The sequence below is a fragment of the Pteropus vampyrus genome, unplaced genomic scaffold, assembly GCF_000151845.1.
Source record: "Pteropus vampyrus isolate Shadow unplaced genomic scaffold, Pvam_2.0 Scaffold12, whole genome shotgun sequence".
Lineage (NCBI taxonomy): Eukaryota > Metazoa > Chordata > Mammalia > Chiroptera > Pteropodidae > Pteropus > Pteropus vampyrus.
Genome location: NW_011888793.1, coordinates 13,828,472 through 13,839,715, shown reverse-complemented (window position 1 = coordinate 13,839,715; position 11,244 = coordinate 13,828,472). Strand labels below are relative to the sequence as shown.

The following is an 11,244-nucleotide window of genomic DNA, read 5'->3' as shown; positions in this document are numbered from 1 at the left end:
CCACTCATTTCTTCACTAATTAATCTCTGCACAAACTTTATATTGCGGAGAGTAACTAATGCCCTTGCCAAATAAGGCTCATCCTGAATATTTGGTTCTCCTGCCTTAGCTTTCCTAAGCTAAGATAATAGAAGAATATTATCTTCTATCTATAACAAGATGCAGAATCTGACCTACTTTCAACATCTATCGCTTTAGTCCATTCTTGTTTGGATTATTGATTTGTTGTCATGTTTCTACCTTCACTCCCATGTAGTCTATTCTCCATCTAGCAGTCAGCATAGTTCTGACAAAAGTCAGATTATGTCACTCTTTGGCCCAAAGCTTTCCATATCAATTAACGTTAAATTCAAACTCCTTCTTCTTAGGAACTTGCTCTCTGCCGCCCCTCTAACCCATTTTCTATCACTTTGTTCCTTGCTCACCCCACTTTGTTCACCCTTGCGCCTTACTTTCCCTTGAAACCACCAAGCACATTTCTACCTCTTGACCTTTGCACTTCCTAGTCCCTCTGCCTTTCCCCAGACATCTATCTGCAGGGCTTGCTCCTTTTCTTCTGCTCCAATGTCACCTTTTCAGAGAAGCCATCTCTGTCAATCTCCCCCAACCCCACCCCTTGTCTTTTCTTTTATTCTGGTTTGTATTACTTCATAGTATCCATTATCTCCTGACATATTTCAGGTCTGTCCTCTTATAGAAAAGCAGAGGTTTCATCTGTTTTGTTCATGCAGTATCCCCAGACATGAAAAGTGTACCTGCAATATACTGGGCTTTCATGATGTATGAATGAGTGTATTTGACATTAAATCTAAAAGTTGATAATATGTAAATGTGTTTGGATAAAATATTTTAGCTTTGAAAAAAATGTTAGTTTTTCTTTATTATGTGTTTTAGAGCCATTATACTCCTGAGATCATTTTTCCTATGCAATTTATGGATTTCTTTGGAAATTGAGTATAGTTGCTTTTATAGTTATTTTAATACAATTGTAGCAAGCAATTGACACATAATTGTCTTATTGTAAACAAAGTCATTCTTTTAAATGTTTTTACACTTTTTTTATTTAATAATCTTGCTAGTTTGTATGTATATACAAATCCATGAAAATGAATGCAATTTTAAAAAGTTTATAAACTTTGAAATTACAGAGATATTCTAAATAAGTTATTAGACTTATTTAATGATCATTGGGGCAGTTGGACCCCTTTGGTCCTGTTATATATGAAAATGCTTCAAAGAGACTGGCTGAGGGTAACTGAGAAGACTCATCTCGGGTGTTCAGTTGGGGCTTTAGGCGTCAAGGCAGCCTCTTTTTAAAGAGCCATGTAGTAAATAACCCACAAGCTGATCATTACTGGGAGAAATTGTGAAACATATGAATGGTCCACAGGAAGCTACAATGAAGGTATGGAGATGTGATGCTTCTGTACACTTTGGCAATATCCACTCTGTCCTTCATTCTCTTTTGAGATTTTTGATCTTAGCCACTGTCATGTATTTTTTTTTAATTTTAAGCTACATTAACCACATTGTTCTCATCTTTCATTCTGTCACTATTATAATGGCTGAAGTAATGTAGGTATGTCAGCAGGTGACCAAGGATAAAATATCTTGCTTTGTATTCTGTTTATAGAGTAGCATGTGTGCCATGGTTAGTTAATTAACATTAATAATTAAATGTTTCCGAATGAAGAAATGAGATGAATGATTGCTAATCAGGGGACTGTTGGGTATACTGAATGACACAGAAGTCCCACGAGTTATTGGGAGAAAGCAGTGGTTGCAGACTCCTGGTATCTGAAAGAAGAGGGCCCTAAGTTCCCACAGACTCAATGCAAAGTGGGGAGACAAAGCTGAGAACAGCAGATACCAAAGAAGCACCAGAAGGTTAAAAACAAACAAACAAACCAGGAAGTGGGAAATTGTCTCTGACTGGGTCACACTGGTCAGGGCAAAACTTTTGCTGAGGCTGCTACTGTCTCTGCTAAGGAAGCCCAACTCCAAACATCACTGAGTCCCTTATTCCTTGAGATCCGGTGCACCTGGCCTATAGGGTAATTGGAGTGATAGTGGGAATAGAGAGGAAAGATTCGCTCTTTGGCATGGAGATTGCTGCCCCAAATTGCCCTCTTAGCAAGACTATACATAATTGGGAGAGGTAATTCTCTATGAGAAAATGGAACTATGAAGAAAGGTAATGGATCCTGGGCATCCCCAAATGACCCAGGTGATTTGGATGGCAGCGTACATATAAAACATACCAGATGGGAAAATTTAGGGAAGCACTTTGATATGCAAATTTTATAGAGTATTCTAAAAATAATACATATATTACTATTTATTTTATAGATTATTCCATGAATACTATTTATATATACATACAAATAATATGGCTCTATGACAAGCATTAATGCAAATTAACAAGAAAAGCAATAATACCGCATACAAAAAAAAGAGCAATGGACATCAATAGATCATTCCAAATAAACAATAAACATGAAAAAATAGTGTTCATTATTATGATCATTGAAGAAATGCTGATTAAAACAAGATATGGTTTTGATCTATCACATTATTAAATTATAACTAAGATAATACTTAACATTGGGAGGAATTTTGCAGAATTTTGCAGAATCTTGCAGAGCTTCAAAAATGTTTTTAAATGCTGATCTAGTAGTTCCACTTTTAGGACTCTATCCCAAGAACTTAGGATCTCAACAAAGATTGATACCCACAGTGTTCATTCCAGCATGATTTATAAACTGCCAAAAAGTCTGGAAACATCCTAAAAGCCATCGGTAGATGAATAAATGTTTGGCATATTCTTCATCCATTAAAACTTGTATTTAAACAATTTAGTGACAACAAAAAATATTCAAGTTATATTCAGTGAGATAAGCAGAATTCTAAATTGTCTGTGCAGCATGATGTTAATTTTGTAACACACCTTTATTTATGTATAGAAAACAAACAAAAGGAAGATACACCAAAAGGTTAACAATGGGTTGTGTGTGGGAGATTATAGGTAATTTTAATTTAGAAAAATGTGTTTTCTGTGGTCTTGAAAACTTTGTATTTTCATAACATACAGAAGTGAAAAGTATAAAAATGGGCATTTTTATACTTTTATACTGAGAAGATAAAACTTACTTTTATACTGAGAAGATAAAAATAAAAGAGAATTTAGAATACCACTTGTCTGATAAAAACATTGAATGTGTCAGATGGATATATAACAGGATTTCTTAGTCATTGTTTCTTGATGTTGTGGATGAAAAAGGGTTCTGCAAGAAACCCGACTAGTCCAGTGATGGAAAGTAACCTCACAAGACGATCTGATCATAAATTCCTAACTGAGCAGGTCATGATGGGTAGTCCCATATCAAGAATATTACCTCTTTAGTGAAAGGTTTGTCTTTGCCTTAAGCAAGCCCTGTTCATTGTTTCTGTGCACCTAGGTTAACACACCTTTCAAATGCCTCTTTTCAGACCCCTCAAGAGAAACCACCCTCAAGAGAGTACATACTCTTGTTAACTATCCTGTAATCCAATCCTCACCTTACTTTCTCCCACCTTAAATGTAATCTTCCTTAAATTCCCACCTTAATTCCAAATGCATAAAAGAAGCGGCAAACTGTCATTTTTAGAAGCATTTTCTAAGTCTGTTTGCGATCTTCCTTTCAGGTCTATACTCTGTTTAGCTCAAATAAATTTTTATTAAAATTCTCTCCAGGTTTGGACGTTCTTAGTGACAACATCTCCGAAGATATGAAAGATTTGGAAAAATTACAACCAACAAAAATCAGCAAATCTCTCAGGGAACTAGAAATAATTACATACAGAATCATCCTATATTTAAAACTTATCTATGGCAGTCCATAGCTTTAGTTTTTCTCTAAACGACATGTGGCTTTTTTTCTATTTTACTCCTCGAGCTCAAGAAAGTAGAAATTCAGTTATTGTGAGGACACTTAAATAACATCTCTAATTATAATTTTTAGAAAGACCTATTGTTGTAGGTTAGTGCCAAGTATTTTAATTATGACACTTAGGAATTTGTGATGCAATTTTATAGCCTGCTGCTTCTCAATCAAAAGCACGATAATTCCCGAAGACAAGCTTGTAAGAGTACAGTTACTTGTGTGTGTAATATTCACCAAATCATCTGTGATTAATAAAACTTGAGTAAGAAGGGGAGGAAGGGGTATTCAGCCATTCAGTAACAGGCTTGTCTCACACTTGCCAAACTCCTCTTAGGCAATACTCTCTATGCTCAGAGGGCCATGTGTTTAATTGTAAAAATCTGTCAGTGTCATAGGATTCAAAAGATATCAATCGTGTCTGTCAACAAGGAAAAAGTGACGGCTGTGTGACTCTTCTATCATTTGGAAATGATGTGCTCAAGAGAAAAAAATGTAGTCCAGGGAGAGCTGAGCAACTATAGGTTACAGGAAAACAGAGTTCCAGACTATAAGGTCACTCACCCCACACACTTTGGACTGGACTATCATATTTTTCATTTCATGCAGTTCCATGTGTGTAGCAAGACATTATGTAACTTGGCCGGTCTTGGCTGTGCAACATCCACCAAGCGAAGTGGCCATTGTTATTAGCAGTATGGTGTATGTGGACGCGATTGCTTCCTTTGGCTTTGGCAGAACGCAATATTGTGTAATGGGGCTGGAGCTGGCCTATACTCAAAACTGTATTCCAAAAGAGCTGCTAGTCAGGCCACATGACAGTTGGTTCTCTTTGTCTTAAGACTTTATTCTAAGTAGACTAAAAATATCAAAATTGTTGTATTTGGACAGTTCTGTGGGTACAATGGGGGATTTTCCACGTTTATTTTATGGTAAAATTTCTGAATCACACCTAGCTCGAGCTTTACAGAATCAAGATACAAATTCTAGTCTGCATTCTAAATTGGGTGACCTTAGGCTGGTTACTGCACTTTTCTGACACTCAATTTCCTTATTCTGTAAATTAGTGACAACACCTACTCTAGGGAGTTGGAAGTTTTATAGGGGACTTCAGCAAAGCTCTTCTTAACTGTGTACCTCAGGCAAATCATTTCACCTTTGTGATCAGCTGTTTTCTCTACTTGTAAAATGGATTAATTGTGGCTATCAGCTGCAATAGATGAGAATTAGAAAATAATAGGCAAATCTCCCACAACAGTTCTTGGGCACTTGGCGGCTCGAGAGTACGTGATAATAATACTAATGCTAGTGATCATTTCGTAGGTTGATGCTGTTGATTTATGAAACTTGGGGACAAGAGAATAAGAAACGAGGAGCAGGAGACAGGCCCAGCGGCCAGAGCCCTTCGGCCTGGCGGGGGCGGCAGCCTGCGCCGCGAGGCACCCGAACTTAATTCCGCCTCGCCCCACCCCTGCCGGGGCGAATACAGGCGGCGAGTTCCGGGCGGCGGCGCAGCGCGGTCCCCGCTCACGCCCTTCCTTCTTCCCTCCTCCCGTGCTCCAGCTGTGCCAGCTGCGCCTGAGCCCGGAGAATCCGCTGCCACCGCGCAGGTGCCCGCGGCCGCCCTGGCCCTTGAGGTAGGAGCCGCGCCGCGGCCCGGGCGCGGAGGGCTCCCGCGGGACCTGGTTCCCGCTGCCCTCGCCCTCCGCCCCTCCTCCTTCCAACCCCGGGCAGCGGGCCGCTCCCCGCCCAACTTGGACCGGACCTCGGCAGCGTCGCGGGACCAGCCTCCCTGGCGGCCCTCGGGCGCCTCCCCTGCGCGCCTTCCTGTCCAACTCCTGCAGAGTGGACGCCGACAACTGCGGCGCGCACTTTTGCCGGGACGGGCGGCTGCCTGGAGCGCAGAGCCACGCTGGCTCCAGGCCGAGGTTGGGGCCTCCCTCGGCTGGGTGCACCCGCCCACCCTGCCGCGGGGCCCCAGTGCGGTGTGTCCGGCGCCCCCAGGTCATCTCACGCTCCCGGGATTCTCGCGCTGTGGGGTGGCAGGGATGGCGGGCGCGCTGGGAAGTGCTGCGTTCCGAGGCTTAGAGCCCAGCCTGCCAGATAGATGGTCCGAGACCCTGTGGCCACACAGCTGGTCACTGTGGCGCCAAGAGGTGATGACGCTGAGGTGGGGCAAGGGGCACGGGGGCCTGGAGCCCGGTGTGTGTTAAGGGGTTTGTTTTTCTGCCTCCAATTCAAAGTTATTGGGTACCTAGGTCTTAGATCCAGGAGCGTGGTGCTCCAAGTTTTGGGTAGGATTTTGTGACGCCCTTCAGAACTGCCCTTGTAGATTCAGTACAGAGCTAACGCCACGCCTATGTTTGCTTCTTCTTCTAATCTCGTATTATTGCCTTCTTTACTTCCTATGTGAAGTAATAAATTCTAGTACATTTTTAAGGACCACAAAGGTTTCTATGTTTGGTCATCCCTATGTCTTTCCCCAGAAGAGAGATTTCTGTTAACTTTATCTACCAGGCTTTGTGGCCCTTCGGAGGGTCTCTGGGACACTAGGTCCCCAGAGAACTCTGCGCGGTGATAAAAGGGCTAATTAAAGGTGGTGCGATGAAAGCCTGAAGAATGAGATGAGTCTACAGCGTGAGCCTTAACAGACACTACATTTACACACGGTCTATTTAAATAAGGATCTCTTTCAGTAGTAAATGTTTTGTAACATACATACAAGTGAATTTGTACACAAGCTTTTAGCTTGAATTTGTATGTAGCCTTTTAATGTTTGGGGACCTTAAAACTAATTGTTTAAACTACCAATCTGTCTTCTTAGGATCCAGTATTCACATTTCATGTAAAAAGTGTGAGTACTTGAGGCTTTGACGAAGATGTGCTTTTACCATGTTTGTCCCTGACATCAGAATATTTATGAACCATGGTAATAAGTGCTATATAACTAACACTCATTTAAGTTTCTTGGGGACCCTGCTCCTTGGAAATTGTCTGAGTACTAAGTGTGTTTCTTAATAAAAAATTATTTGTTATAAACCTCTTTACCTTTAATTCTTATAGGGATTTTAAAAAGTTATTTTTATTGTGGTAAAATACACATAACATAAAATTTGCCATCTTAACCATTTTTAAGTATACAGTTCAGCAGCATTAAGTATTTTCACCTTGTTGTGTTGCCATCACCATCATCCTTCCGTAAAACTCTTTTTATCTTCTTGTGGGGTTTTAATAACATTGTAATGATAATGATTGTGTTGCAGTCTTTATTTTTCTCACAATGCAAGGTTTGAGTTCCTTCTCATAGCTTTAGAGAAATGCACTTTTGAAGAGGAAGGGTGAAAAGCCATAACCAGACTGTGTTTAGTAATCTTATCTCCATCAGGAAAGTTCTAATACATTACTATTTTAGGATAAGCTTGTGAGCTATTTAAATTTGTGTATAAAGGTATTGTAAGGTTTAGCTATCCAGGGAGAAACAGGTAAGGGAGTTACTATTGTTGATAGTTTCCTCCCCTTAATATCTTAGAGAAAAATGAAATTCTTTTGTCTCCTTTAGCAGTGCAGTAACACCTATTAATATGCTTGAGCTTAGGTTGTGATACCTATTAGTAACTAAAAGCAGTTTAGATCTGGCTAGTTGGTGGGTGTAACAATTTCTTCCCTACTCCAGGTGTTTACTAAAGATTCATGCTAGGGGATGCTGCACATAAGTTCTAACCCTTTAAACTTGCAGTTAGTCTAAGTCATTGTTTTTGTAAAAGAAGCATAGCTGTGCTAGGCCTGGTTTTATGTTTAAATTTTTTTAAGTCTTAGCACCACAAAATAAAATATGTTCTTCTGCTGGGTTTGGTTAAATGTTGTTGTGAGGTTAAAATGAGAAACTCATAATCTAAATTTCCCATAAGCCTATGACATTTCTGATTAGCAAAGGAATCATACAAATCATATCTTATGCTGCAGTAGGAATGCATTCCAATGTTTTCCTTAATTCATGGTGTAGTGTGAAGTCTGGATCCCAGATGTTTTAGTGTTGGGTTATCAAACAACAGTGTATGCTATATAAGAGTTTCATAGTATCACAATTCTTTTTTTTCCTTCTGTCGTGAATTTTTCTTAATTTTAAAATTATTAAATATTACAGCAATAGAATAAAACGATTTGTTTATTTAATCAACACTTATATGGTGCTTACTGTGTGCCAGGCACTATTCTAAGCATTAATCCTCAAAACAACTCTGTGAAGTACATAATAGCATCATCCCCATATTATGAATGAGGTAATTCGAGGCACAGTGAGATCATACAACTAGCACATGGCAGAGCTGGGGTTCCATTTCAGGCTTCCTGAACCCAGAGTTTTGGTAGTGCTATCTCACCAGAAAAATATAATGAGATTTCACACTCCTATCAAATGAACTTTTTTTCAGGTTGTTATATTCTTATCTTGTCCTTGTCCTTAGGGACAAAGAATTTGACATAATTGCAACCAGAGTAAAACTTAATCAGTTCAACTCCCTTACTTTTCAGAATTGGAAATTAAGGTAGAGTGTGGTTATGTCTGGGCTGGAAACGCTGGGGCAGGGTCCTGGAGACCCTCTGAGGAGGCTGGGGCAGGGATTCTGGGAGGGTCTGGGGAGGCCAGGTGTTTATTCAGGAAGGGAGACAGTATTTGTCAGGAGGGAAACACTTTAATGTTTTAATAATCATTATGACCATCCTGGAGCTAACCTGCTGAAAAGGGCAGATAGAGCAGAAGCTGGTGGCCATTTGTGGACCATGAGAAGTCTTGCTGCTTAGAGCTCCACAATCCCAGATTCCTTCTCCAAGGACTGGTGAGGCTATGACCCTGGGCTCTGGATGAGGGCAATATTTTATTCTGTCTTGAATCGTCTTTTGAGCTTTTGGGATCTAGAGTTGAGAACCTTTTGAAAGCCTGTGACGCACAAAAGGAAATCAGCTAAGAGCAACATGGAAATCAAAATAACTTTGTTTCGTTGGTTCTTTTGTTGAGAGAGAGAGAGAGAGAGAGACTTCTAAGGGCATAAACTGACAAATTTATATTAAGAACAGGAAAATCAAAGTTCAGTATTCAACAGTGATTTTTTTTCAGAGCAGGCTTTTACATACAGTATATTTGGGTGAAGGAGAATAAGGAATAAGTGCGGGAAAAGGAAAGTGTGGAAGGGGAGGGAGAAACAATTGTGAGAGAGGAGGAAGGGGAAGAGGGAGCGCTGAAGATAGTCAGGGTGCCAAAAACCTTTGTCAGTTCTTTATGCGAGTTTCCACGTGTTATTTAACAATGCCCTTTGACAGCCAAACAGGGTTGAAAATTGTTGGTTCTTCTGTTTACCTAGAAGTGCTTAAAACCATGGCTAATCAACAGAGCCTGGAGGCAAGGAGATATCAGGGAACTCAGTCCTTGCTTGGGATCTTCATAACCATCTAGGCTATTTTTGTTTACACCACTTTTATATGAATGGATTTCAGATATAACGATATTGGAATCACTGGTTTGCAATTATTTTGTTTATCATCTGTCTTCCCTGTGAGAGGGTAAAGGCTTTGAGGTCACAGACTGTTTTTGTCGTTGTGTCTGCAGTGTCCATTGTAGTGTACAATAGACATGAGCTGAATGAAAGGGTGCATTGATGGATGAAGGAAGATGTTGTGATTCATTTTATTCAAAATATATAGACATTTCCAGAAAAGGATGTTTTTATAGCTAATATTTTACTTATTTATGTGTTCTTCTGTGCTGTTTAATTATTCCTGCAAGCATTTGTAGATATAGAGTGGACAGTCTGTGACATTTTGATTAGCAGCTGTACTCATTTCATTGTCCTTTTCCTGAAATGTTCTCTACCCATGTTCTGATAAAGGAATCCTTTGAAAGAAAGAGATTGGGGAGGTAGCAGTGGGTTGGCATGGGGGTTCCAGGACTTGGAGCAGGAAGACAATTCCAGATGTGTGGGGGAGTGGTGGTATGAATATGCAGAACCCAAAGTGGGAAATTTGATAAAAGGTGCTGGAGAGTAGAAGAAAAAATAAAAGATGATGCTTAGATATTGTTTTTTTAAATCTCACCATTATTCCCACTTTGGAATAAAAACATAAGCTAAGGTAAGTGTACAGGATTTGGGGATGAAATAGATTTTTGGTACTAACATGATTGTGATGTCAAAAAGACTATTTATTTATTTATTTATTTATGTATTTATTTATTTTTTTAGGCGAGGCAACCCTTGGTTGACCTCACAGATTGCAAGGACCTTGTCAATTTACAATCCCTTATTTTTTTTTATTTTTTATGCCTACAGCTCCTGATTTTCCTAGGTGGTCTCCCATCCAAGTACTAACCAGGCCTGACCCTGCTTAGCTTTTGAGATCAGACGGGATCGGGCTTGTTCAGGGTGACATGGCCGTAGACTCAAAAAGATTTAAAGATGAAAAAGGGAGAGGGGGACATCCAGCCACAATGCTGGATTTCCTATGGGCATCCCTATGGGTGGGGGGACCCCACCTGTTATAATATTGTAGGTGGTAAGTATTTCAAAGTTAGGAAATGGAGCAAGACTCTAACCCTAACTCTCACCCCAATCCCAGCTTCAGGCTGTGGCTGGAAATGCAGTGTGATGGGGCAGTGGCTAAGGAAGGCGGGTCTGTGAGTTTTGTAAGGCACCAGTGGGCTCCACAGGTCCTCAAAGGAGTAATGACCATGGGCTCTGGCTTAGAAGACAGAGAGCTTGGATTCAGGTCCTGAGAGCTCTAGCATCCTGTGGCTTGCGATAACTAACTTAAAAATCCTCTATGCCTTGGTTTCCCCAACTGTAAAGTGGGGGTAAAAATAGTACCTATGTCACAGGATGATTGTGAGGACTGTAGGAAACAATGCCTGTAAAGTATAGAGCCTGGAGCATAGAAATGACACAATAAATGTCAGGTTCCCGTCTTTCACACATCACCCATCCCTCTCCACCCCAAATCCATCAGGAGCAACATCCATAAACAGCTAGGCAGGCAAACTGGAATTAGCGCCATAATAGACATGGAGCTGTGACCCTGTGGGAGTACAGAGGAGGGAGACATGAATTTTGCCTCAGAGGAGTTCTTGGGTGAGAATGGGATTCCATGAGAGCCCAAGATGAGAAGCAGGAGGAAGACTTCTGGCACCAAAGCTGGTTACAACCAGAGAGAACGAACTCTATGCCTTTGATGATTACTATACTTTTTAGGGTGTGCGTTTTGACATTAGCTAGAAATTTTGGCTTTTCTTAATCTATAACCATAGCTTAGTGTTTAATAGGAGAAGCATGATTCATTT

At 40.4% G+C, this 11,244-nt stretch overlaps 1 pseudogene; it reads right to left on the bottom strand.

The window, feature by feature from the left end:
- Positions 1-10,231: 10,231 nt before the first annotated feature.
- On the bottom strand, positions 10,232-10,350 carry LOC111733009 (annotated as a pseudogene).
- Positions 10,351-11,244: the final 894 nt, after the last annotated feature.